Consider the following 26,493-nt stretch of genomic DNA (forward strand, 5'->3'; position numbering starts at 1 on the left):
ATTATCAGTAGTAGATGCCTATGATGCTCAACTGTTAAATGACAAGAAACATCAAATAGCAATGGTGAAATTAAACCCAATTTTGTTTCCTCACCCCACCCCAAATCTCTTAATGGATCGAAGGTAGATATCATTTTCCAAGTAGCTGTCCTATGTATTCCTTTGTATGCTTCCATTTTTTTCCTTGTCAATATCCCCTGTTCTTTCATCTGATCCAGCTAGCATACACAAACCCAGTGTCTGCAGGCGACTTTTTAAAGCAACTTCAGGAATGCCAACAGGAACCATTCACACTAATAAACATGATTAAGTGCATGAGATGTATTTTAAACTCGTAAGATATAATTTCACTCGAGGGTTAAATGTCTTACGATTCATATTTTGAAGCTGTTTCTGTCATTGTGAAGACAACAGATCTGCTGTTTTCAGTGAAATGTGTGCAGAGAAGGCCAACCAAGATGATAAAAGGTCTGGAAACCAAGCAACGTGAGGAATGGCTGAGGACGTTGGGTATTTTTAGCCTGCAGAAGAGAAGACCAGGAGGTAGCATCTACAAATATCAGAAGGGCTGTCACATGGAAGAGGCAGCAAGCTTGTCTCCTGTTGTTCCAGAGGGTCTCCTGCTGAAACCAATGGATTCAAATTACAAGAAAGGAGATTCCAACCTGAGAGTAAGAGCTGTTTAACAGTGGAATGGATTACCCCGGAAAGTGAAGGAGCCTCTTTCACTGGAGATTTCTAAACAGAGATGGATGGCCATTTGTCAGGGATTCTTTAGCTGTGATTTCTGCATTAATGGGGTTGGACTAGATGACCCTTCTAACTCTACAATTCTATGATTCCACAAACTTAATATAATCGCCGTATCAAACAAAAAACAAAACAAAATAAAGCATAATAAAATCAAGATATCTGGCAACAACCCTCATACTTGGAAATGCAGAAGATTTAGGAATGATCTATTCAGTGGAATCTTATCATTACAATGGGATCTAAATCTTATCACTACAATGGGAAATATTTAAGTTTGTGTTTAACTTTCTAATTAAAATCAATAGATCTTAAATATTCACCATTACACTGGATTATGCAGTTTATAGGGGGTTTTCCCCCAACGGAGCTGACAAAACTCGGTCAAAAAGCCTTTTTTACATCAATCTTGACTAGTCTGGATTAAAAAATGACTGACAACACACCACAGTAAATCAAGTTACAACAAAAAACCACCAGCACTAGTTTGCAAAATGTTGATTGACAAGGCTCTCTGATCAGTAAATGCACTGTTCCCAAATCTTAAAACTAATTTAGACTCCATCTATATATTTAGAGCCGTCTTAAACCATTTTAAACAGTCATGGCTTCACCTAAAGAATCCCAATGAACTTTAGGGGTCTCCTTTCAACCCTGATCAACTATATTTCTAATCTAACGCTTCATTCCAGGGCCAACCTTCCATTTAGCCTAGCCAAGTCAAGCTGCTTGTCTGAAGTGATGGATAAGAAGAAATGGCTGATTGGTACTTCCTGATCTGTCTGCCACCCCTGTTTTTCTCATTCATTTACTCATTTATTCACTTGCTGCCATTGACCTCCCTCAGACAAACACAAATCAGTCCATGGAGAAGTGGCCAGCAGTGACTGCCTGCGACCACTGCTGTCAATTTACTGCTGCAGCAAAGTGACTAGTGGTGTTCCTAAAGGGGGCTCCATGCCATCCAGATGTGGAAGGGTCCTTACTCAGAGTGATGCATTGTGGGTGAGGTGGCCCTGGAGACCGCCTGTTTAAAGTTTCACATTTAATTACTGTGAAACTTTAAACAGCATTACAAATACTGTTCAAAGCCTTAACAGTTGTTCAATATTAGTAGGTGAATTATTGAAGTGGGGATCCCTGACATTGTGTGCCCTACCAAATTTTAATAGCAAATGACAACCATAGAAACCTGTCACTGATTTATTCTAAGGCACATCTGGAATGAATCTTTTTTCTTTAAATTTAAAAAAAATGTATTTTAAACTTCATCACTATGGAAGGATCAGAAAATAAAGGTGAATAGCCACACCCTATGTAGCAACTGGAAAAAAGAACATAATATTATGTTTTAATATCATGAAATCCGCCCCATATTAGTCCAAAGCAAGTGTTCTTCAAGCCAGCCTTGGTGTATGAAAATAACAGAGAATTTATTCATGCCCATGAAATCAGACTTGAAGCTATCTTACTGGTCCATCGGGGTCACTTTTTGTGACATGAGACTGTGCCCTGAATTGTCTTAAGTGGGGGGAAATTAGGCTTGCTTTTATAAAAGAGAATGTGCTGTGATTTTGATTTGGTTTGTTTTACATAGCTCCAGTGTTTATTTCATTTACATTAACTTGCCCTGAAAATATATGGGGAGAGAGCGAACTTTTCTGTTCATGACTAGATCCCAGAATGGAACGACTGCCCACAGTGAAATGATGTGTGTATGTTTTATGAGTATCCTATGTTTTACCTCTTAGACTCATAAAGGGCCTCAAGTGCAGGTATCAGTTATATGGCAGTACGAGGGGAAAAACGCCATACAGCTGCAATAACTCTCTCTGGTGTCCTCAAAACTGTTTTTCATTACATTCACTCTCTTTAGCTTCTAGTTGGAGGGTCCCAAAGAGGGAAGCATTTGCCCCTAAGTAGCCATAGCTTCCAATCTTTAACTACTGCTTCTCTCCCTTTGTATTTATGGACAAAGTCTCATTCAAACAACATCCTATCAGCCACCAACCATTTCACTTTTAATGGCTGAGCCATCATTTACCTTTCAGGATGTCAGGTCCTATGGAGCTCGCCAGCAGCAGCAGGAGGAGCTAGCAAGCAAAGCACAGCACAGCTACTGCCATATTATCTCCCTGGCAAATGTTAAGCCCAGGAGGCCGTTTCCAAAGACCCTCACTTTCAATAGCAGCTGGCACAGAATTGCACTAAGTCTCACAGGTCAACGGGAATTCTGCTTTCTCCCTGCACCTGCCAGCCCTGGACAGGTATCCGTGCACGACTGCATATAGAAACACAGAATTTTTTGAAGGGAGCCCAAGGATCATCCAATCCAGCCCCCTGCAATGCAGGAATCTCAGGCCATCCAACTCTGCTTAAAAACCTACAAGGAAGAAGAGTCTGCAACCTCTCATGGGAGTCCATACCACAGTCAAGCAGTTCTTACTGTCAGAAAGGTCTTCTAGATGTTCAAGTCAACATCTCCTTTCTTGTAACTTGAAGCCATTGGATTGCACTGGAAATCATCTTTTGGAGTGCTTCTGTAGGCATGGGAGAGATAATTGCTATTGTTTCAAAACAGCAATGGTAGCTCTACAGCACGATACTGGGGAGTGCCTGGTTAACAAGCTACTTCTTTTATTTCCCTAATGCCATAATTGGTTGGTGCAACACCAGAGATTAACACGTTAAGCACATCAAGGGCCTCTACCAGGGACCCAGGTGCCAGGATCACCCCAGGGTCAAACTTATTGCTAAAGATGCTTTGGTGTTGGGGTTGTTTTGCTTTCCATCATGAGACTGGCATACCAGCCTGGCCTTCTGACAACACTCTTTATGATGGAAGGGTATTAGTATTATCTCGAGTGATTCTCAGAGGCTGATGTTGTCAGAAACAAAAGTCACCTTGCTGAAAGCTTAAGCCGAACAAAGAATGGTATTCTTGCAAATACAAATAGAATGGAAGCTGAGTACTAATGCTTGGATGGATGTTTTTCAAAATGAATATAAATATCATGCTAGGGAGATAAGAACTGCCATTGATCCATTTCCGTTCTTGTTTCCAAGTTTAACTTATGATTATTATGATTGCGATATAAAGCATCCTCTTTCTACTGAATATTAGTCTATGCAAACTGAGAAGCATCATTGCACCATATCCTGAAAGTTCACAAGGGATACTAACCCTGCCTTCTCAACAGATGCTTGGGCAAGTTACTCAAAGGACCATGGACGGGTTTCAGCAAATGAGTCCTGTTAGCAAATGCCCTGTGCAAAGACTTTTGCCTAAGCAGTGGGGCTTCCTCCCTTCTCCCCATGTGCTCCCCATGTCCCCCCCCAATTGGCTCTGAGGTAGGGAGAACCCCTGGAGCAGTGGGTGTGAAGGGAGAAGATGAAGAATTGTTCCATCTGGCAAACCCCAATTCTTGCCCCAATGGAACAACTTTTTTAGAGTGACGTTGAATTCATCCCAAAGTGTTGAGCCCCACATGCATACAGTAGTGGCTCATCCAAATCCCTTTCTAAAAGTAACTCAGCTACATGACAAGCATCTCTCAGAATTCGGCAGAAGCTGCTTTGAAAGCTAACTTTGAAGCATTTGAGGAACTGCTGTTAAATAAAATTATGGGGAAACCCCTAAACGGAAACACTTCGGCATACTGGGTCTGGTTTTGACTTTATATCTTCTTGCATATTTAGGGATGCTTTAAGAATTTGATCTTCACAAATTTCAAGAAAAAATGGTGTGATCCAGAGCTGCCAGGTGGGAGGACTGGAACATTGCTATTCACCAGATTTTGCCATTTTCCCCCAAATGTTCATATGCAGTTCTCAGCAGTTTAAACATATTGAAATATGAATTTAAACTGCAAATACAGTCTCAGTTGTGGCTCCTTCACACATAATATCCAGATATGTTGGACTACAACCTCTATCAGCCCCAGCTAGCACAGTCAGGGATAAGAGGAGTTGTAGTCTAAAATATCTGAAGGCCACCATGTTGAGGATGCCTAGTACAGAGTACCTTTTCCATGGGTTTGATAGGCAGTAACTGTGGATTCATCTTGCCTAGTGACATATATAAACTAATTATATGCTGGTATTTCTTTCTGTGCTGATCTAGCTTTGCAGAATACTGAATGCCAAGTTTGCAAGCATAGGTTCAGTGACCTCACTCACAACTATAGGATTGAGATGTAGTATAACTGAGACTGACTGATATCCTGATTTTATCTTGAAACATTAAAAACGCAGGGAGGCGAGAGAGAGAGAGAGAGAGAGAGAGAGAGAGAGAGAGAGAGAGAGAGAGAATCTCTAGGGATAATAAAATTAGCCAACTGACTTATCAGCAAAACAATTTTGTTGAACAGAGACTGAAAATGAGAAGGTGTTACTGAAATGTGAAGGCCTTAAATCATGGCAAAAAGAAAGCAACAGAAAATCGCCTGGGGCTGCAAATCTAAGCATACTTACGTAAAATTTAAATCCCTTTGAAATGAATGCAACTAAAAGCTACTTCCTCTGAGACACTTTCTACTGGACTCGGGTTCCAATATCTGTGTGCACGATGCCCACTAAGAGCAGCAGTTACAAAGGGTGCACGGTTGTGTGTCAATTGCGGCACTATATTACATTTAAGGAGTAAACTAAAAGTGTGTTTATAGTGGGGTGATTAAGAATGATTTGCTCGTCTGCACACTTTTGATAAATGACATGTATATGTACTTAGGTTTCAAAATCCCAAGTACAGAATGTAGCCTAAAAAGCAGGCCAATATGGCAGCTCTTCCTGCAGCCATAGAGATTTGAGATGAAAGGACGAAAATATAACATTGAAAGTCTGCATGCACTTTCGCCATGAAGCTCCTTACTTTGAAAGAAATCGTGCAATACTTCCACAGTCCTGATCTGCTTTTAAACTTCTTCCTCAACTGCCATATGTACTCCAGTGCATCTGACATACAGTAGTACCCTTCAAGATATGCCATTTAAGGTGCTATAAGTTTCTGTTTTTCTCCAGATTTTATGGAGCAAAATTGTAGTGGACCCTCCATACCACTGGTCACATTTCACTTTTTTCAGAAGGTGATGGCACTTTTCCCCATTCACATCAATGATGAAATGTGTTAGAACAGAGAAAAATTGTGTGACTGTAGTCACATACCTGTTACTTTGTTCATTCAATCAGTAAATGTTGGAGTTATGTATTGTATTAACCACCTAGTATTCCAGTATTCTGTTCATGAGTGAAATTACAAGATTAAATGAAAAAAAAATTTGGGAGGTCACTGTTTTCGTCCTGAGGTATGGATAACCTCCTGTCAAAAAAAAAAAAAAAAAAGTAATCCTATGAGAAGAGGAAGTGGGGAATATTAATATTTCCTGTAAGCCACTTAGAAGTTTTACTACAGTTAAGTGGTACATAAATATTGTTAATTAAATTAAGTTGTGAAATGGAAGCTGCTTAAACAACACACCCAGAATGCCACACAAAATTGCGTGAAATACCTTCCACAGAAAGAAAAGATTGCAGAATCATTTTGGATCTTTCACAAATGTCTGCTTTGGGGCAGTAGAAGAAAAATATTCCAGAATAGCAACGGAATGATAACAATGTCATGTGGAAGCATGGGGGGGGGGAAAATCCAGAAAAACAGCAGCTATAGCACTACAAATGGTATGTAGTGGATCTTCAGTTATCAGTAAAATCCATAAAATATAACGCAACCCATTAAAATGTACAACAAGGGCTAACTGCTGGATGGAAATTACAAATAGCAACCAAGAAAAGAGTCCTGAGACTGTCTCAAGAAAAGTGTCTAGAGACACCAGATGGGCCACATTTGGCCTTCTGGGCTTGGTCTTCCCTATCTGCTCCACAGCACACTTTGTATTCTCCTATTGTGAAACCCCCCAGGTGATTTCAGAAGAGCTTGCTGGACCAGGCCAGTGGTCCATCTAGTCCAGCATCCTGTTTTCAAAGTGGCCACCCACAGGCCTGTAGGAAACCCACAATTAGGACCCAAGCACAAGAGTGCCCCCACACCCCTATGGTTCCCAGCAACTAGTATCCAGAAGCACTGTAGCCTCTGACTCTGGAGGCAGAGCACAGCCATCATGAATAGTAGCCAGTGAAAGCCTTATCCTACAAGAATTTATCAAATTTACTTTTACAGCCGTCCATGCTGGTGGCTATCACTGTCTCTTATGGAAGCAAGTTCCATAGTTTAGCTATGCCCTACATGAAGATGTGGACGCGGGTGGTGCTGTGGTCTAAACCACTGAGTCTCTTGGGCTTGCTGATCAGAAGGTCGGCAGTTTAAATCCCCGCGCCGGGGTGAGTTCCCATTGCTCTGCCCCAGCTCCTGCCAATCTAGCAGTTTGAAAGCACACCAGTGCAAGTAGATAAATAGGTACCGCCGCAGCGGGAAGGTAAATGGCGTTTCTGTGCACTGTGGTTTCTGTCACAGTGTTTTGTTGCACCAGAAGTGGTTTAGTCATGCTGGCCACATGACCCGGAAAGCTGTCTGTGGACAAACACCGGCTCCCTTGGCCTGAAAGCGAGATGAGCGCTGCAGCCCCATAGTCACCTTTGACTGGACTTAATCATCCAGGAGTCATTTACCTTACATGAAGATGTACATTCAACAATTAGCTTCATTGGATGCCCCCACGGTCTAGTGTTTAAGGTCTAATAATGTGTTTATCGCTTCTTTGTCTATTTCTTATTGGTTGACAAATTTCTCGATCTCTTATTGAATAATCCTAATTATCATTGTTGACTCAGTGGGGAAGGAATGGAGTTGATCCCATAGCACACGTGGGGAGAACCTTTGACCTCACCCCAAATGTTGCTTAACTACAACTCTCACCAGCCCCAGAAGCAAGCATGGCCAATTGCCAGGGATTTCTAGTTCTGCTGAAGAAATACAACCTGTGCCGTTAATAATGATTGTGCAACCCATACAGCACATAGGCAACAATTAGCCACACAATTAATATTCTGGTTCAAAAACAATTTTTCACCATTTATCAGATTTGTGAGAATAAGACAACTACTTACAAAGTACCATGAAAACTTATAAGCTATCTAAGATAACGTGAACTTGCAGTATCAGATTTTACTAAGTTCTTACAACTTCTTGACTCAATTTTTGTTTTTTCTTGTTTTTTAGGTAAGTTCAAGAAGAAGGTAGGTAAGTTCAACGATGTTCCTGGTAGCTGTGAAGTGCAGATGGAAGACAGGGTGCCAGCGTTCTATCCCCGTTTGGCCCTAGCAGTCCATAAAGTTGAAGAGCTGCTATTTTGCCCCTGGCAGGGCCAATTTATTGGGGTTGGCTGATAGCCCATTCCCTGAGCACAGTTTTCTGGGCTTTCTCAGTAGTCTCGAGCCATTAATTTGACTATTAGTGCTAAATGTAGTTGCGTGTCGAGGTCCCCAGGGCCACCCCAATAACTCACACATCACACAGAAATTTTTGTTTAAGGCTTTTGGCATTATTTTGGCCACAACTTTATTAAAATACAAAAATGTGAGTGGTTGCTTAGGCATTGGTTGTGACTATCTGCCCCCCCCATGGGGGACAGCCTGACATTCCGCACGCTTGCAAAAGTCAGAAAAGGGGAATACACTTGGGGGCAGCGATGGAGCAGGGAACCTGCCCTCAGCCCTCCCCAAATGCAACCAGGAGCTCTTGCAATGGCCCGAGTCCCCCTGACAGAGTGGACAAGCAATAGTTAGCCCCTGATTCCTTTAACGGAATCCCTTGCAGCATCAGCATTAGAGGGGCAGGCACAGCCAATCCATGCCCCTCAACCAACCAACCATAAACCAATGCCTAACCGCAACCTTACAAGTTGTGATGATTTGCTACGCAGTAGGCAAAAACCAAATGGCCCCAGCCAATCAGCCAGATGGACAAAATTCCTACTGGGTCCCTGCCCCAAGAGCAGACGACCCCATGACAGGCATAGCAAGGTCAAAGCGAACAACCCTAATTCTAGGGAGGGGGGGACAGGCAATCTGATGCACGGGTGAAAAGAGGAAGCCCTAGCCTCATGCAAGGAGTTTTAGCATTTCTGGCTGTCAAACAACAAATGGCAACATTAACTTCTTCCCAACGACAAGGGAAGCCCAATCGCATCAGTGGCCAACGATCAATTAGCCCGCCCCACAACTTTGGAGTGTCCTGGCGGCCCCCACCGCAACACATGCTCTCCATGAAGGAGAACACGCTTTACAGAAACAATTTCTTGGCTTAAGCATAAAGAACTGAATAACTTTGGGAGTTCTAGTTCAGCAGCATCTGGGGGCGGGGCACAGGTTCCTGCAACCTGTTGCAAGGAAAGAAAGACGTCTTGATCATTGTCCTTTGGCAGAATTTGTGACCTCTGGCAATTTTTAAAGGAAATAGCTATCCTTCAAGGTAGCATTGTTCACAGAAGCATGGGTTGCCTGTAAGAAACCACTCCCACCCCCGCAATAGCTCTCATTAGCTGCACCGAAGGAAGTTGTTCTCTAACATTTTGACCATAATGCATTACTGGGGCTTTTATCTTTGCATAAGTAGTTTTTAAATAGTAGACTAGCTTAATGAATTTATCTTAATAGATTTCTATGTTCAAGGTTATGTTTGTGTGTGTGTTTTGAAGAAGAAATCCTTTCTGGTTAACTGTACCTATTAGAAATGGACAGGATAATTGCATAATTGCATTCCTGTGTGGTTTTCGTCTGCAAAAGGAAAATAACTTCTCTTGCAGGGTTGCGCTAAGGAAGAGAGAGATACAGAAATGTTGGCGGTGGTCTAGTGTGGGTTACAACTAAGTGCTGCTGATATTAGCAGTTAATTTCAAATCAGCATGTGAACTTTAGTCCTTTCCCTTCCACCAGCCTTCTCAAGTCCTTTGCCTAAACATTGCTTTCCCACATCTTCCTCACAATGGCCAGATTATAGCCATTTTGCAGATTTTGTTTGTTTGTTTGTCTGAGTATCCCACCCTTTAGTCAAAGAACTACAGCTCCCATCAGCCCTCTCAAGCATAGCCAATGGCCAGGGACGACAGCAACATCTGGAGGGCCAAACGTTCTCCAAATCTGTTCTAGAAAGAAAATGAATTGGGTCTCCATGCATCCAGACCTCTGTGTGGAGCATTCACTTCACCACAGGAAGAGGCCCATCTACTTGATATGCATGTGAACAGCCAGTGGAAAGGGCAGAAGGAAGAGTGATTTGTTTTAGACTGCAAGAGGTCATGCTTCCAGAATGCCTGCATTTATAAACTGGCTCCTCACTTTAGACAGCATTGCACCAGGACGACAGGAGAGAAAGGCAGAAATGTTCCCTGACTCGCTTTAAGCAAATTCACAGTGCATGCTGGATTATTTTGGCAGAAACTTAACATAATTACACTCAAACTGTGGCAAATTAAGCTAGTTTGGAATGAGCAATCAACAATTTTGTACATGACTGTAGTGGAAAGAGGCAGAATAACCTGATTCAGCCTGAATTCTCTCATCATTAGAAAACAAATTGCAACCAATTATGTTATTTGTAGTGCATCTGTGATTACAGATACATGATGCAGAGCAGCTGGAGAAAAATAGTAAGGGTCACCATGGAAAACTGCATTACAAACACCCTTATTTCTGGCACCAGACTACTGTTTCCCCTTAGCAGGAAACTGCCAGTTTGAACATATGTGACTTGATTTGACAAATTGACTTGCAAGAATGAAAACATTTTTCCTTCCCCACCCAAGGAAAAAATTATCTTGTGCACAGAAGCGTCCAGTAAAATGCAGTCAGTGATCTGTAAATTGCCATATTAAAACTTGGGTCAGAAGTCACTGACATTAAAATCTATTCTTCTGTTTTGAGAGGGTGTAGGCCAAACAACTAATATGGGCCAGAAACAGACATACAGCCAGAGGTTTCTTTGTGGCTTGCACTGTAGTAGTCCCCACTGCTGAGGAGATAAGATGTCATTTTCATCTTAGAAATGTCTTCATTACAGTGGTGACTCTTGCTGTAGCAACATCAAGTGTCACACAGAGGTTCTGCAAAAATGCACCCTTTCTCATTTTCAGCAGTGGAGCATACCACTACTTTCTGTACACAGAGCTGTGAAAGTGTGCCAGGAAGCTCACACAAGTGGGTATGATATGATCCATACATGGTCCTTCTTTTGTAGAACTCTTGCCTCACCCCACATAGGTTTTTTAGGGTGTGTTCTGTCACATGCCATTGATGCAATAAGAACATAAGAAGAACCTGCTGGATCAGGCCAATGGCCCATCTAGGCAATCATCCTATCCTTGACAACTAGATGCCTGTGGGAAGCCTGCAAATTGGGCCCAAGCACATGAGCACTCCTTTGGTTTCCAGCAACCATTTTCAATGCATCATACTACATAGAGCTTTAGTATGCTGATGACAATGTAGTGTGTGCACACTCAGAGGATGACCTCCAAACCATCCTAAATTTCTTCACAGAAGCTTACAAAAAACCTGGCCTGTTGCTCAACATCCCAAAAACTAAAGTACTGCACTGACAAGCACAAAACAACCCCTCTGCAGTGCCACAAATCCAATTCAATGGTATAACATTGGAAAATGTTGATCACTTCTCCTGCCTGGGCAGTTATCTTTCCACAAGGGCCAACACTGATGCCGAAATCCAGCATCACCTGAGTTCTGTGAGTGCAGCTTTCTCCCAATTGAAGTGCAGGGTGTTTGAGGACCGGGACATTCACAGGGAAACCAACATGCTTGTTTACAAAGCTATTGCACTACCAACCTTACTGTATGCTTGTGAAGCATGGACCACTTATAAACGCCATCTGCAATTCCTCGAAAGATTCCATCAAAGGTATCTCCAAAAAATTTGACACATCACTTGGGAAGAGAGGCAAACTAATACCACTGTACTAGAAGAAACGAAGATCACCAGTATCAAATCAATGATTCTTCAATATCAACTTCGTTGGACTGGTCATGTTGTGCGGATGCCTGATGATTGTCTTCCAAAGCAACTACTTTATTCCAAACTCAAAAATGGAAAGTGTAATGCTGTCAAAAAAAGTGTTTTAAAGACTCTCTCAAGGCAAATCTTTTAAAATGTAGTATAAACACCAACAAGTGGGAAACACTAGCCTGCGAGTGCTTCAATTGGAGAACAGCCTTTACCAAAGGTACCGTGGACTTCGAAGATGCTCAAACTCAGGACAAAAGGGGAAAATGAGCTAAGAGGAAGGCATGCTTGGCAAACTCTTGCCCATGTCCCCACTGTGGAAGGCCATGTGGATCCAGAATTGGCCTCCACAGTCACTTACGGACTCACCATTAAGGCCATTTTCATGGAAGCCAATCTTATTCGGCTCCGAGTGATCGCAAAAGACGACATTAGTAGTGGATTTATACCAGAACATCCACACAACATCCTGTTATATCAGTTGCCCAGCAGTGCTTTCCCAGTATCCCCATATTATTGCCATCTGGAGGAGCATCCTTGCACTGTAGCACCATAAAAGTGGGACAACCCTCCAAACTTCTGTGGTATGAAAAGTTGTGGTTCGAGGACCCGACCCCGGTGAAGTGAAATGAAGACACAAGGACACGTGATATAAGGTTAATGGGCTAGGAAAAGGCCACAACTTTATTGGTTACAGCATTTGAAAAGGTATTGGCTTAGGCATTGGATCGAAATAAGTGGGTTCTTCACCAGTAGGTGGAGCCTGTCGATGCCAATCCGACTATAGGCTCACCCCTGCTGTCACCGAGGGTCGTGCCAAGGCCTCCCGCCAAGCAGGCATCGGACGGAATACACGACCCCCAGATTCCTTTAACGGAATACCCCTAAAAATTGAAGGCATAGGCGATGGCCACACCTAGCACTTCCACACAGCGCAACACATTATTCCAATGCCTCCACAGTCACTTACGGACTCACCATTAAGGCCATTTTCATGGAAGCCAATCTTATTCGGCTCCGAGTGATCGCAAAAGACGACATTAGTAGTGGATTTATACCAGAACATCCACACAACATCCTGTTATATCAGTTGCCCAGCAGTGCTTTCCCAGTATCCCCATATTATTGCCATCTGGAGGAGCATCCTTGCACTGTAGCACCATAAAAGTGGGACAACCCTCCAAACTTCTGTGGTATGAAAAGTTACAGGATTTCAGCAGGAAGTTATAGGATATGCACTAACTGGAAATGAAGCTGTGGTTGGGATTCAACTAAGGAGTCCCATCAGCCACACCCTGCACAAGGATTTCTGCTTGTGCAACAGGCCTATCCCCCTGCAACCCCAACTTACCCCACTTGGTCTGGGGGATCAGGAGAAGCACCAGAACAGCCCACATGAGGAAGAGGAGAGAGGGAGGATGATTCTGTCTGGTGCAATGATCAAAACAGTGCTAGGCTTTAGCTTTGTGAAAGGATCCTAGTTCAGTGGCAGAGCACACATTCTGCACTTTGCAGGTTCAGTTTGTGGCCTCTTCAGTTGAAAACGATCAGTGAGTAAGAGGTGAATAAGATCTCTGCTCTTCCTCTGCAACAGCTTCTAGTCAAAGGAGACAATACAGAATTAGATGGACAAATGTACCTGTACCTAATGTTGACACAGTTTGTAATCTGTTCAGCTCAGGATTATGTTACCAGTTCTCTCCCTTACCCTTTCCCCAAAAGTCCTTCTTGCTTGAGGAAGATCCAGCTGGAAGATGAAGGATCCAATGGTTAGTCTGGCTGAGCCAAGTCAGTTGAGGGACTAAAGGTGCTTCACTGAGAAGCTGCCACCGGCAGTTAGTGGTTCGCCACATGGGGTGACTGCACATGGATGCAGGAGTTCTTGATAGTTGGGCAGAATTGGAAGAGATTTCCCCCCACATCATCTGGCTGGCTGGATTTCTATTAATTATTTGGACCAGCATTGAAACACAAGACACAGCAGCAGCAGCAGCAGCAACAACAACCCTGCCAATAAAGATATGTGCAAAGCTGAAGGGCCAAAATCATCTCAGAGGTCTTTCATTAGCACAATAGAGCTATATGTTGTTTTACCATATTGCTAACCTTGGAACCTAAATAGATCCTCTATTTTTCATGGGCTCCATAAGATCTTGTTATCCAGTTTGGGATAATTCACGACGCCACTGTTTTCTGAGTGTTGCAATTATTTGCACTGTATAATTCTACAATTTATAGTACGTCTCTGTGAAGTTTGTATCTAAGGTGTAGCTTATTTTACAGCCTGTCATCCAGTGCCATACGGTTAAGAGCTCACTGTATCCAGTTAAGATGCTGAAATGTGAATTGAAAATGTTTTATTGTACTGGTTATATATTTATGTGACCTGTCTATTCAGAATTCACAGTACAATTATTAAAACTGCCTAAGATCTTTTCTTGTGGATTCATGTTTCTCCATGTGTAGCAGCTGTAAACCACAAGTGAAGCTTCTAATGTTAGACAAGGTGTAGCCATTAGTTCCGCTAAAAAGCTCTAACCACCAGTGCTCATTGATTTCTAGTTTCATATATCTTTAATGAGGAGATTAAATACTTGTTTAGGAAGCCAAGCCTGGCTTAAGTGGTGTTTGCTCATACAGCATGTGCAACTGAAGACCTCCCTAATATTTCCCAGAAGTGATAAGAAGCGAAAAAGACTTTCTTCCCAAAAATAATAACACAAAAACCTGTCTCAGTTGAGTCTGCAAATTCATGCCCTGTTTTATAATGTAAGAAATCATTGGTGGTGTAAATGCCGCAGAGAGCAAAGCTATTTACACTAAGCTATTTCTCAGTTGAGTGTTCCTGTTTAATTCTTATGCATTGTTCAGATCCAAGAATTGACCATTTACTTCTGAGTAGACATAAAAGGTATTGTGAAACATGGCCAGTGTTAAAATGCTATTTCCTTGCTGGCTTAAATCCCAACGGCAAAAATCAAGAATGCTTAAACTCCACCTTAAATGACCTTGGAAGCTCCACAGTGGAGGTCCCCCTCCCCCAGCTTTCCATATCATTGGGACTGTAACTTGATCATAAATCAGAAGTGATTTTCAAGTTACTTATTCAACAAAATCAGGTCAACTATTTACTTATTTATTTGAGCACACACACATACCCCGCTACAATGAGAGCTTTTTGGTAAGGAGTAAAAACAATATATACACACACATACCCCAAAACAGGACAAGAGATGGAACTTCATATTAAGTACAGCTCATACAATCATTGCCCATAACTGGAATAAAATCCATGCTAGCTGACCAAAGTTTGGGATATAGCCACCATGGTTAAAATGATCAATATGATCCAGGTCAGAGAGAGAGAAGGCTTTGTTTTGTATGATTGCTTTGTTGGAAAAAATGGCTTTTTTCATCATGTACAAAAATTTAAATCCATATGCTTTGTTGAGAATACTTGAATATTTCTTTATTTACTATGTTGAATGTAATAAATTATATTGACTGTTCTCCCCCTTTTCCTGTTCTGTTTTGCTTGCATATTGTTAAAAATAAAGTAAAAACTTGGGGGGGGGGTAGAGATATAGATGCAGAGTGCATTCAACGGTATCCTGCCTCCAACAGTTGAAGCAGAGCATGGGGAGGGGAAAGGCAATTTTAGAGAAATTTATTTCCTCTGCAGCAACACCGCCTACACTGTTCTGCATGTTTCCCCAGATTTCCAGAGAAGTTTTTTCAGAAGGCACGGAGAGCTATAGGAGGGAGGAGGAATTGCTGACCAGCATCTCTCCCCTTCCTCAAGTGGAAGAGTGCTATGAGTGGAGTTCCACACACACGTACACTGGATCCAACCCACTGTTTTTGTTGTTGTTTACTCATTTAGTCGTGTCTGACTCTGCATGACCCCATGGACCAGAGCACGCCAGGCACTCCTGTTTTCCACTGCCTCCCGCAGTTTAGTCATATTCATGTTGGTAGCTTCGAGAACACTGTCCAACCATCTTGTACTCTGTCGTCCCCTTTTCCTTGCGCTCTCAATCTTTCCCAACATCAGGGTCTTTTCCAGGGAGTTTTCTCTTCTCATGAGGTAGCCAAAGTATTGGAGCCTCAGCTTCACGATCTGTCCTTCCAGTGAGCACTCAGGGCTGATTTCCTTAAGAATGGATAGGTTTGGTCTTCGTGCAGTCCATGGGACTCTCAAGAGTCTCCTCCAGCACCATAATTCAAAAGCATCAATTCTTCAGCGAATGTCATTTATGAAATACGGGAATAATTAACCTGGTACACTCAATCAGCTAAAATTGACAGCGACAACACAAAACTTTAAAATCTTCAACACCTTTTGGCTTTCTGCTATTTGGTTTAAATATTCTTAACATCAAAGCTTGATTCTGATCTAGGCTGGAGCAGTGGAGCACTATCCACAATTAAATGCTTTGATATCCTTAAATATTTCCCATTTCCTAATAGATTTAGAGGTTTCTCGCTGGACACCATCATAGTTCCTCCAGAGAGCTCTCGGTTTTGTTTTCCTGACTCTGTTTGGCTTCAGAATTTATTTTCAATGTATTCTGTCATGGAAGGCACAGACTTAATTGCAGCATATAACCATCATCAAATAAAAAATACCTTCATCTCATTTGCTTAGATAACATAAAAGTTTCACAAAGGCCACTACAGCATTCCTAAAAACAAAGAACTCACCGCAATCCAAAGTCTCTTAAAAACACATGCACACACCATTTACCCTAGAACTGCAAGGCAAGATATAGTAGAAAATTGACAGGGGAGGGGATGAATCTTAGAAATCAGCATGCCTCTAAATTGATACCATGTAAACACCATATAGTATTGGAAAACCACTGCTGGGGGTAAATGAAATGAATTCACTGGGGCATCTAATCCTATTTCTAGAACATTTAAACTGTTTCAATGCACTGGAAAGCAAACAAACTTCAAAGTGATCATTATACCCCTGACACCAGTGCTTGTGTGGCTGAAATCTTTATGAGATTAACCCCCCACAGTGAAAGGAGTTGAACACGGTCAAAGCCACTTTCCAAGTGTCAGGAGGATACCAGCTTGAATGCCCGATAGTAACAAGGGAGGCTGCTAGCATTTAATATTAAAGTAGTTCAACACGCAGGTGGAACTGACTAGTGGATGCTGTTTAAGTGCTGCTCTCTCTCTTTTTTAACCAAAAAAACACGCCAATCCATCTTTCACCTCTGCATCCTGCACCCCATTAAATGCTGATCCAGCAGAGAAAATTAGATGATTTAATTACAGTTCAGATCAGATATATGTTGTCATTATTAGCAGTGTAGGCCTGCTCTGTACCTCTCATGCAATAGCCCCAAAGCATTGAGAAAAAAGTATGTCTTGATTTTTTGGGGGGTAGCAATAGGAGGAGTATTAGAATACCATCTAAACAACCTATAGCGACATGCTACAAAGAACTAGGGATGGGCAAATATGTCAATTTTGTTTCAGTTTCTCACCCCCCCCCCCCAATCTTGAGTTAGTTCTCTGCATCACCACATCAACTGACATTTCTTTAAGTCTTCATGAAAATTCAGCAGCATCTTGGTGCGAATTTCTCACAATATTCACATTTTTTGGATGCAATTTTGCCTATTATACACATTTTTGCAAAGCAATTTCCTCTAACAGAATGCATATTTGTATGCACTGATATATACATTTATATGCACACTTCTCCCCAGTAGAGGCATCTTTCCACAACACTTATTACTGAGTTGGAGAATTGCACTGCAAAATCCAGAGAAGTGTGAATTTCGAAGGATGGCTGTGTTTCGATTCGCATCTTGTCTCAGAAAGTGCAAATTATGTAAGTGCCCCTTTAGATGTGAACTGAACTGAATTCTTCCCCAAAGCCTACATAGATCTCAGTGCTGCTGCCCAAAACATCAGCGCTGTATCAAGTTCTTCTTTCCTACTCTGTAGTTATGGAGTTCCTTGTTCAAAGTACTCCTTGTTCGGATGGGTCCTGCTGAATTTCCCCCATATCCTCCAGATGTAGCCAGCAAAGAGAAGCACAGAGGAGATGCACAGACAGGTGAACTGAACTAGAGGTTACACAGAGAGAGGAATACTTGACACACAACAGGAGTTCTGTTTTAGTGGCAGCTCCAGGTTTCAATGTCGGCATGTATTTTATGCTGTCTTTCAGGACTAGTGCCAGCTCTCAGCAGCCTTGGGTAGCTGCCAGGGCCTCAGGGCCTGGGAAAAGGAAGGGGCCAGATTTAGACTGGCATGATATTTTGCTTTTTTGCTTTTAAATTATGTATTTAGAAAGACATATGAATTGCGAAGCAAAAACTCCAGTAAGTTGTGAACATAAAACAAATATCAATTCAAGAAAGATAAAATCAGCGATTGTTAAAAACAAGTATATAACCAAAGTATGTGTCTGGATAGGCTTGTGGGATCACTTTTTTAGAAGGTGTGTAAAACAGTATTTTTCTGGCATCCATCTGTCTTGAAAGACAATAGAGTGTGCTTCTGGAGATGAAGTCAACCCAATGCATTAGAATAAGGTTACCAGATTTTTTTCAATGAATCTGGGGACGCTTTTCAACTTCAGTAGGAATGATAGAATTTTGTCAGGGGACTGATTTGTAAATCCCCAGGAAATGGGGACATCTGGTAACCTTACATTAGCAGCACCAAAGTGACCTCCCCGGGGAGCAATCCCAGCAGGGTGTATGGAGGTTCGGGGCTGCCCAGATAACAAGACCTTGTTGATGCGGTTCAGAAGAAAGCAAAGTGATACATTTGGCACCAACTTGGCTGCAGGAGTTGCCAGAAGGAAGTGTACAAGGTGCCATCCAACCGTCTTAGGAACTCTGCTCTGGAATTTTAGCCTTTTCTTCTCTCAAAGATATTCTGCAAGGCAGCAGAGGTTTAGGCAGACTAGATGGGCTACCTTCCCAGGTTGATGAGTCCCATCTGCCCCCCACTTTCCTGTACCGCATGTGCAGAAACAGCCTTCTTGACCGTTGACCCACTATTGGTCTTGTCTGTTCAACCCACCGAAGCCTGTTTTCACATGCAGGGGAAGTCCCTAACTCACCGAGGATTTGAGACCCATCAGCTACCTCATCTGGCTTAGCCAGGCTAGTACAGTACCTGCTTATATAGTAATAATATGCCCTACACTCCCAGTCCCAGTTAATGCTTGCATTATGTAGTGAAGTCTCCATGTGGTTGCATTACCATGTAGTCTGCTCACAACTCAACTCCCATTTGCAACATGTAATTCACTTTTCTCACCTTCCTGGTTGCTCTATAAATGTGGGCAGGGACCATCAAGGCAGGCTTCCCAGGTAACAGGTTTGCGCTCCCTCTTTCTCCTCATTCAGAGCAAGGGCATTTGGAGCATTTCGGTTTTCTGTGCTAATTACATCATGTAACTAAATCTCATTGGCTATGTGTTACGGTAATGAACCATCATGTTCACTAATGGGATCATAGAACGAAGCCAAAAATAATACCACAAGCACACATATTTGCACAAAAGCAGCAGGTCAAGGAAACAACGGCAGCCAAGAGGCATGGGAAGAAGAAAATACACAAGAGGGTTGAAGATAGCATTAGTTTTATGTGTCCTTTCTTCCCATCCACATGAAACAGAAAAGCAAACCTCACAAAGATCTAACACAGAAGAGATATAAACAGGCATTGATAACAGTGAACATCTAAATAAAACATCTTGCTAACAAAAAAAATACTGCTGCTTATGTGAATTACTTCTTACACCTGGTAAAGTGAATTTGAAATACTGAGTGGGCTTTTTTGGTATGTTATTAGAATTCTGAATTAATTTGCCCCTTGGAATACTGTTCCTGACTCATTTGTTTTCTCCCACCAATCACCCAAAACACATTTATTTTGTGCTTCTTAATGAGCTACATTGTCAAATGGTTCTTTCCCTTTCTGAAGGCACTGCTTTTCAACTTGAAGTGCTATCAATATTTGCCACTCTTGCAAAAAGTTTTACACAAATGAACTGGGGTAATAGAATATTAGCCTATAATAAGAGTTTGTCAGGCAACATTCACACTGTGGGAGATCTGCCATTGATTTTTCAATAAATATGGCAAATGGCAAAAAATATAGTACGCCCTCCTCAGCACTAAATTTCTTGGTGACCATTTTTCTTTTTTGCCTGCTTTCTGCTCTATTGTCTTCTGGTGATATATATAATAAAATCTGCTCTTCTCTTTTATAGCTTACATGCTGAGACAACCAGTGGGGATTTTATGTGAGGCTGATAATTGCCTAGCTGCTCTTAATACACTCAGACCTCAAAGGGATGGGTACCATCCAGTGTGCAGTTACTCATACTTAAATCTCAATGAAGGCGGTGGGATATAAGCACACTTGCACCAGATTCTCCTCCTAGTTTGATAAAATAGACATTTGCATTCACACCAGGCTTCCTACATTCAGCCCAAGCAATGCAGATTTCCACATAAGAATGGAGCTCTTCCTGAGTGATAATCCTTTTGCCTTTGGTGTTTGTTGGGTCTACCGTATAGGTTGCATGTAACAGCCTAGAAAGTTGTAGGTAGAAGTGCTGCAGAGGCAGGATGGTGTTCCAGTGGTCAGAAGTGATGTTTTCCCTATACTCAGTTGCTATGGCTCCATTACCTTTGATCCTTTCCCTTTCCCACCTCCACCTTCGCCAAAGGCACTCTGTACACTTTCCATAAACTACGTCTTCAAAGTAGACAATATCATCTAAAGTAAATGATTGCATAATTCATGGCAAGCAGAAAAGTCTGAAATTTGGCAATGCAGATTTGTATCCTCCCTCTCCCTGAGCAAAGATTACACAGAGCCCTGGGTATATACTATATAATTAGATTGGTCTTTTTTCTTTTTTCTTTTCTTTTTTTTCTTTTTGCACAGTCTGCTGGTTGCAGATAATTAGGGACCTAATTCAAAACTCATTGCTGTCAATGGAAAGATTTCCATTGGCTACAACATGCTGAAATACAATACCTCCGTAACACATAGAAGCAGAGACAGAAGCAGCTGCAGGCTCTGCGTAGCCCTGAGGATCTTGTGCATTTTATGGCAAATTCTTGAAGCTGATGCAAACTCTGTAGTTTTTCAAACTAGACTTCCACTGTCTTTGGTGTTTTTCTCTAGGGAGAAATGTTCCGTGGACAAACGGCAGCATATAAATATTACAGAGCATTGACACCATCATTAGACATAAACAAGGATTTTACCATTAATACTGTTATTGTTACAAGTGGGAATTGAAACAAAATGTTGTGAACTAAGTGTTCCCGTGGAGAGTGCCAGCCAACCATGCATTTGCAAGATACTCCATTCCATGTTCCAGACCCTCTGACCAGGTTTTCTGGCTTTCCCCCCAACAGACAGTCAGAGTTCTGTGGCAATTGAGCATCCCTGGATTAAAATGTTTTGGTGCATGTATGCTACTTTATGGGTCCCCCCTTACAATATTTTTGGGAGATCTTCAAGCCTCGTGGTTCCCCTGAATATGATGATACATTTCTCTTGTACATGGGAGTGCTGTGTTGATCACAGATGGATTGACACACACCCCTGAATGTGGCTAATAGAAGCTCATCATCACCAGCACTTACCTGCTGTAGGAAACAGTCGTCAACAGTCGTCAACAGGTTTACTATACCCATTGAGTCAATCACCCATCTCCTACTACCCTCCTGAGAAAAACCCCACCCCACCTGCCCACTATATATAAGGGTCTGGTGACTTCTGTTTCAGTGTATCTGAAGAGGTGTGCATGCAAATGAAAGCTTATACCAAGAACAAACTTAGTTGGTCTCTAAGGTGCTACTGGACAATTTTTTTATTTATATATATATATTGACTGCGTCAGACCAACACAGCTACCTACCTGCCGTAGGAAGTACGTGTGCACCTCTATGTCATGTATAGTCAGTTTTCCTGCTGATCTGGAAAGCTCATCCATACTCTCCCAGTTAGCACACCACAGCTAAAATTGCCATTGAGCCAAACTGCACATGATGTTAGATTTAAAAAAAAAAAAAAATTAAGTGCAAAGAAACTTCAGGGAGGAAAATGGCTTAATTCTTTTTATGCCATCTATTTGCTGCTCAAAACAACTCAATTCTGAGCAGAAAAATCAATGGTAGGGAAAGGGTTAGGCAGCCCCTCACACACACACACACACACACACACACACACACACACCCTCCTCCAGTCAACCTCAAAATCATTTGTGACTGCTTTTCTTTAATTCCAAAAAAAGGATAACAGTACAATTAACCTGCAGTTTGGCCCTTAGAAAATAAACAAGCATGTCCCCTATGCTCAAAATTTGCTTCATTAAGTGAAAAAAAATAGGAACAACCGATGAATCAACTACATTCATTTATCAACCAGCACCCCTAACTTAAAGGACGTTTCAAGAGGACAGAAGTTTAATTCCTCTCTCAAATTTTCCATTATACAATTAGCAGTTGTTAGCAAGGGCCTCTGAATGTGCCCAACAACTCAACGCTTCCCCATTTTGCCTGACGCATTGAAAGTGTTATTAGGTCATTTCCCTGAGCAAGCAACATGCTCTTTGTAATGCTCAAGAACATTCACTACAGGTGTTCATTTCATAGGGGCTGATCATCAGGAGGAAACATATTCTTTTAACTGGCTCTGCTCCTCTGAAAGCTACTTGTTTAAGAAGTGTCCCATGGCATTCATTGAGCAGTAATGTTTCGCCATAAAACCCCTGTGAAAATGGAACCTTCTGATTTGCAACTGGGCCCAGGAGAAAGAGAGCAGGAACACAAGGGAACTGTCATTAGAGAAGCACTTATTGTCACTGCAGCTTAAATATATGCTTGAATTCAGCCTTTCTCTGTCTCAGCATCTTGACAGACTCTGAAGACGATGAGATGATTGGTCAAAAGCACTCCATGGAAGCCTTCCATTTGTTCATTTTATATCCCCTAGGTCTTAGCATTCAACTGTGCATTCTTTGTATAACATGCTTAATTGGGCTGATTTGTGGGAATAAGTAGCAATTACAGCAGCTTGACAAAAGATGGAGGATGGGCACTCAGCTGTGTGTGGGGTTTTTTTTAATTGAATTTTTACCTTTTTTTGGAAAGGCTCTCACCTTCCCGCAGCAGATGCTGGCCTTGCTACAGCATTTCATTTTCTTTACATTGAGGTGATTTACTCTGAGGAATTTGCTCTTATTAACTGAGGAGGAAATTTATTTCCCCCACTTCAGTATCTTCACCAGGGTGCGGGGTGGGAGGCGGGTACTTTCTCCTCAGGAACCCCCTCCAATCCCTGCCTCCATCATTATCAAAGCAAAAAGAGAGAGTGATACTAAAAGCAGTGATCTATATACTAATCGTGAGCTTGACAAGTTTTGTTCTGGAATGGTGTTACAGCAGTTAGTGGGCTGGTACACAAACATGGTTAAGGGATAAGGGGAACTGCCCGCTTTTGTAGATGTGCAGGAAATATAAACAGAGGGGCGCGCACAGCCACGCCTGGTTTTTGCTGTCCACCAGAGATCTGCACTTTATAATGAAGTTCCTACTCCAATTCAGTTTCAACTTATAATGTTTATAAGCATAGCCACTTGAATCAAACCTAGAGAATAGGGTTGAGTTAGAACACAACCAGGGAAAAGAAATATTTGGTGCACAGAGCCGGTTCCAGTCTGAATTATGACTGTTGCTTGAATAAAATTATGTGGTAGTCGTAGTCCCGACTTGGTAGGTCTGAACAGAAATCACCCAAGGCCGACTCAATCCTCTGTTTCAAACGGAACCACACTCTGAAAAAGCCTGGGTATGAAAAGGAATTTGCTATTCTGTGTTGTCTTTGAATGAAAGAAAGTGAGAGAAGATGAACAGACTATAAAATCTCGTAATGGAGAATACAAATTTAGTTTTACTGCTGCTCACAGACCAAAACTGAGAGGGAATGGTTTCTATACACATTTGGGAAATAATCAAAACAAATGTGTGAAGACATTCCGCCTAAAGGCTTCTATGAATATCGGAATGCAGTGAGCAGTTTTTCCCCTCATTGTCTTGGAGTTTTAAAAGCTTGCAAACCAAGCAAAGCAATCCAGCAGTTTGGTCATGTTTGAGGGAGGAGTTGGACTCTTCCTGATAGGAGAAGGAAAAGACCATTATGAAACATGCATTAGGTGGCAGCAAGAGGGCCACCAGTCTGCCCATGGGAGAGGTGGGCTGTAGCCAACATAGTGTTAAAAGCTCAGAAATCCCTTGATCTTGGGTGGGTATGGAGTTAGGGCAGGGATATCAAACCTCAGGGGATGAAGTGGATCTTCAGGCGTCACTACCTGGCCCTTGGGTCTCTCTTGACGCCAACCAGCCTGGCCCAACCACACCCTCTCTCCCCAGGACACACCCCTCACCAACCAGTTATGGATTCTCCTTGAGTTTTTTTGCCTGGCTGGAATCTGTCTTGAACTTTGTTTCTTGATTACATGGATGCATAAAAGTGTGACACAAGCCTACTGTACAAAGATAAACTTAACATTCATTGCTCTGCCCACTTTTTCTTCTGGCCCCACATATCTATGCAGTGCAGGATGCTTGCTGAAAACTTTCCTGCTTCAGCAAAGCCTATCCAGGCATATGGTTTAGTTCTCTTTGCTTTAAATGTTTTATCTTTGTTTTGGATGATGGTTTAATATATAGGGTTTTTATTTCATTTACTGTGAATTTTAGTCATGTTTTACGGTGAGGCTTGTTTGACAACAACAAGAAATTGAGCCATTAGCGTCACAAACCGAGTCTTATGGAACTCTCTGGCACTAGAGATTCAGCAGGCACATTCTGTGACAACTTTTAATCTCCCCCCAAAATCTTTTATATTCCATCAGACCTATGCAGGTAATTAAGAATACATCCTTCCGCAGTGGTTAACTGAGGTCCATTTTTAACTAACCCCCCCCCCCCGGTTATTATTGTATGGTTTTATGCTTTTATTGCCGCCAATTGCTTTGATATATTTTCATGACAAAGCAATACACACATTATATATATATATATATATATATATATATATATATATGTATGTATAATTGGACTAGCACTCCACTTGGAGAATTTCTAAGCCAGAGGTTGGTATACCTTCTAATAAATAAACAAATAAAATATTGACAAATGGTCTAGGGTCAGACACAAACACCTTGGTGCCAGATGAATCACTGTCATCCCTGGGACTGGATAGGAGGAATTACAGGTACAGTGGTACTTCAGTCTACGAACTTAATTCGTTCCGGAAGTCCGTTCTTAAACCCAAAACTTTCTTAAACTGAGGCGTGCTTTCCCTACTGAGGCCTCCCGCTGCCGGTGCCCTTCCACCATTCGTCTTCCGTTCATCTTCCGAGGCAACATTCGCTAACCGGAACACCTACTTCCAGTTTTATGGAGTTCGTTCCCCGAATATTTTGTTAACAGGACTGTTCATAGACCGAGGTACCACTGTACTGATATCCCAAAGGAGCAGAAAAGACTTTTTATGTAAGGAACAACAGCTGCCCGGATGTTACTAGCCCAGAGATGGAATGAAGATAAAGTCCCTACCAGAGAGGAATGGCAAACTAAGCTGATGGACTATGCCGAGATGGCAAAACTCAGAAACCAAGAGGATTAAAACTTTATAAAAGAATGGGGGGGGGGAATTATAAGTTCTTTATGAAACCAGTGTAAGCAGATGGAAACATTAGCAGGATTTTGATTTCACTGGTAGTTTAACAATTACTATGGATAATATGGTTTGATATAAAAATTGGAGCATGGAAGAATATGGAATATTAAATGCTTATAATGGGACCCCATGAAGGGTATGGGGGGAAGCCCCGAGATTCAGAGGAATCTCTTTATATGGATATACTTTTTATTACTTTTTATTTTGTATTTGTAAAACGGATAAAAATTATTTCCAAAGAAAGGGAGTTAGAATCCAACATCTGAAGGACATCATGCTAACCAGCTCTGGTCCAGGGTTAATGACATTAGTATTTTTCTTAGTAACAGTAGAATTCTTCCCGTACTACTTTTCTCTGAACCAGATGTGTTACAATCCTCACCTCAGATTTGTACTCAGTAGACTGTTTCCCAGTGTTCTTTGCTGAACGTAGAGCAAAATCGCCTGTCATGACTGCAAGGACACTCTATGTGCATGCAAGCCCTGCTTATGTTTTTCTTGCTGCCCAAAGGAATTTAATAAGCTTGGCTTGCACTTATATTTTTCAGGAAGGTGGAGACATCCCAGCATGAAAACAATGTGAGGCATGTTCAATTCCATTGCTCACAGCAGGGGAAAAACAATTGCTTCTTTCCCAGTTCCTGGTGTCTTGCCATATGTAGAAACCATAGTCATAGTGCAGTCATGCAAATCCAAAACTGTGGATTCAGTGTGGATTCCTTAGACTAAAGCATTTTGGCCAGGTGCCAGGCAGAATAAAAAGAACGTGAGGGTTCCAAGACCCATAATTACATTTCTGTGGGATATGGAGTTCAATATGTATCCGAATTTCCACTATTTAATTTGTACTATTGTCAGGCAACCTTGAAGAGATTTCTAAAAAGATCTTTCTAGGATCCATAAATATTCTTGCACAGAACTGAGTTTGAAGCATTGTTATATTAAGCAAATTTGAAGGGAGGGGGCGATCTTGGTACTAGTATTTGCCAGTATGACTCAAAATATACAGGAATCTATTTTGTATG

General features: G+C 41.8%; 1 long non-coding RNA gene and 1 pseudogene across 2 annotated transcripts in view; both read left to right on the plus strand.

Annotated features, from left to right (window-relative positions):
* LOC310710897 (protein mago nashi homolog) overlaps positions 1-13,493 on the plus strand; it is a 76,832-nt pseudogene extending 63,339 nt beyond the window's left edge. The window contains exons 2-3 of the transcript in view: positions 7,925-7,941; positions 13,314-13,493. The product of the transcript in view is annotated as a protein mago nashi homolog (transcript). The remainder of the gene's footprint in view (positions 1-7,924; positions 7,942-13,313) is intronic.
* LOC310710619 overlaps positions 1-26,493 on the plus strand; it is a 433,355-nt gene that overhangs the window by 126,821 nt on the left and 280,041 nt on the right. The gene's annotated exons all lie outside the window — the stretch shown is intronic.

Source organism: Podarcis liolepis (assembly GCF_965112155.1).
Source record: "Podarcis liolepis genome assembly, chromosome: 1".
Lineage (NCBI taxonomy): Eukaryota > Metazoa > Chordata > Lepidosauria > Squamata > Lacertidae > Podarcis > Podarcis liolepis.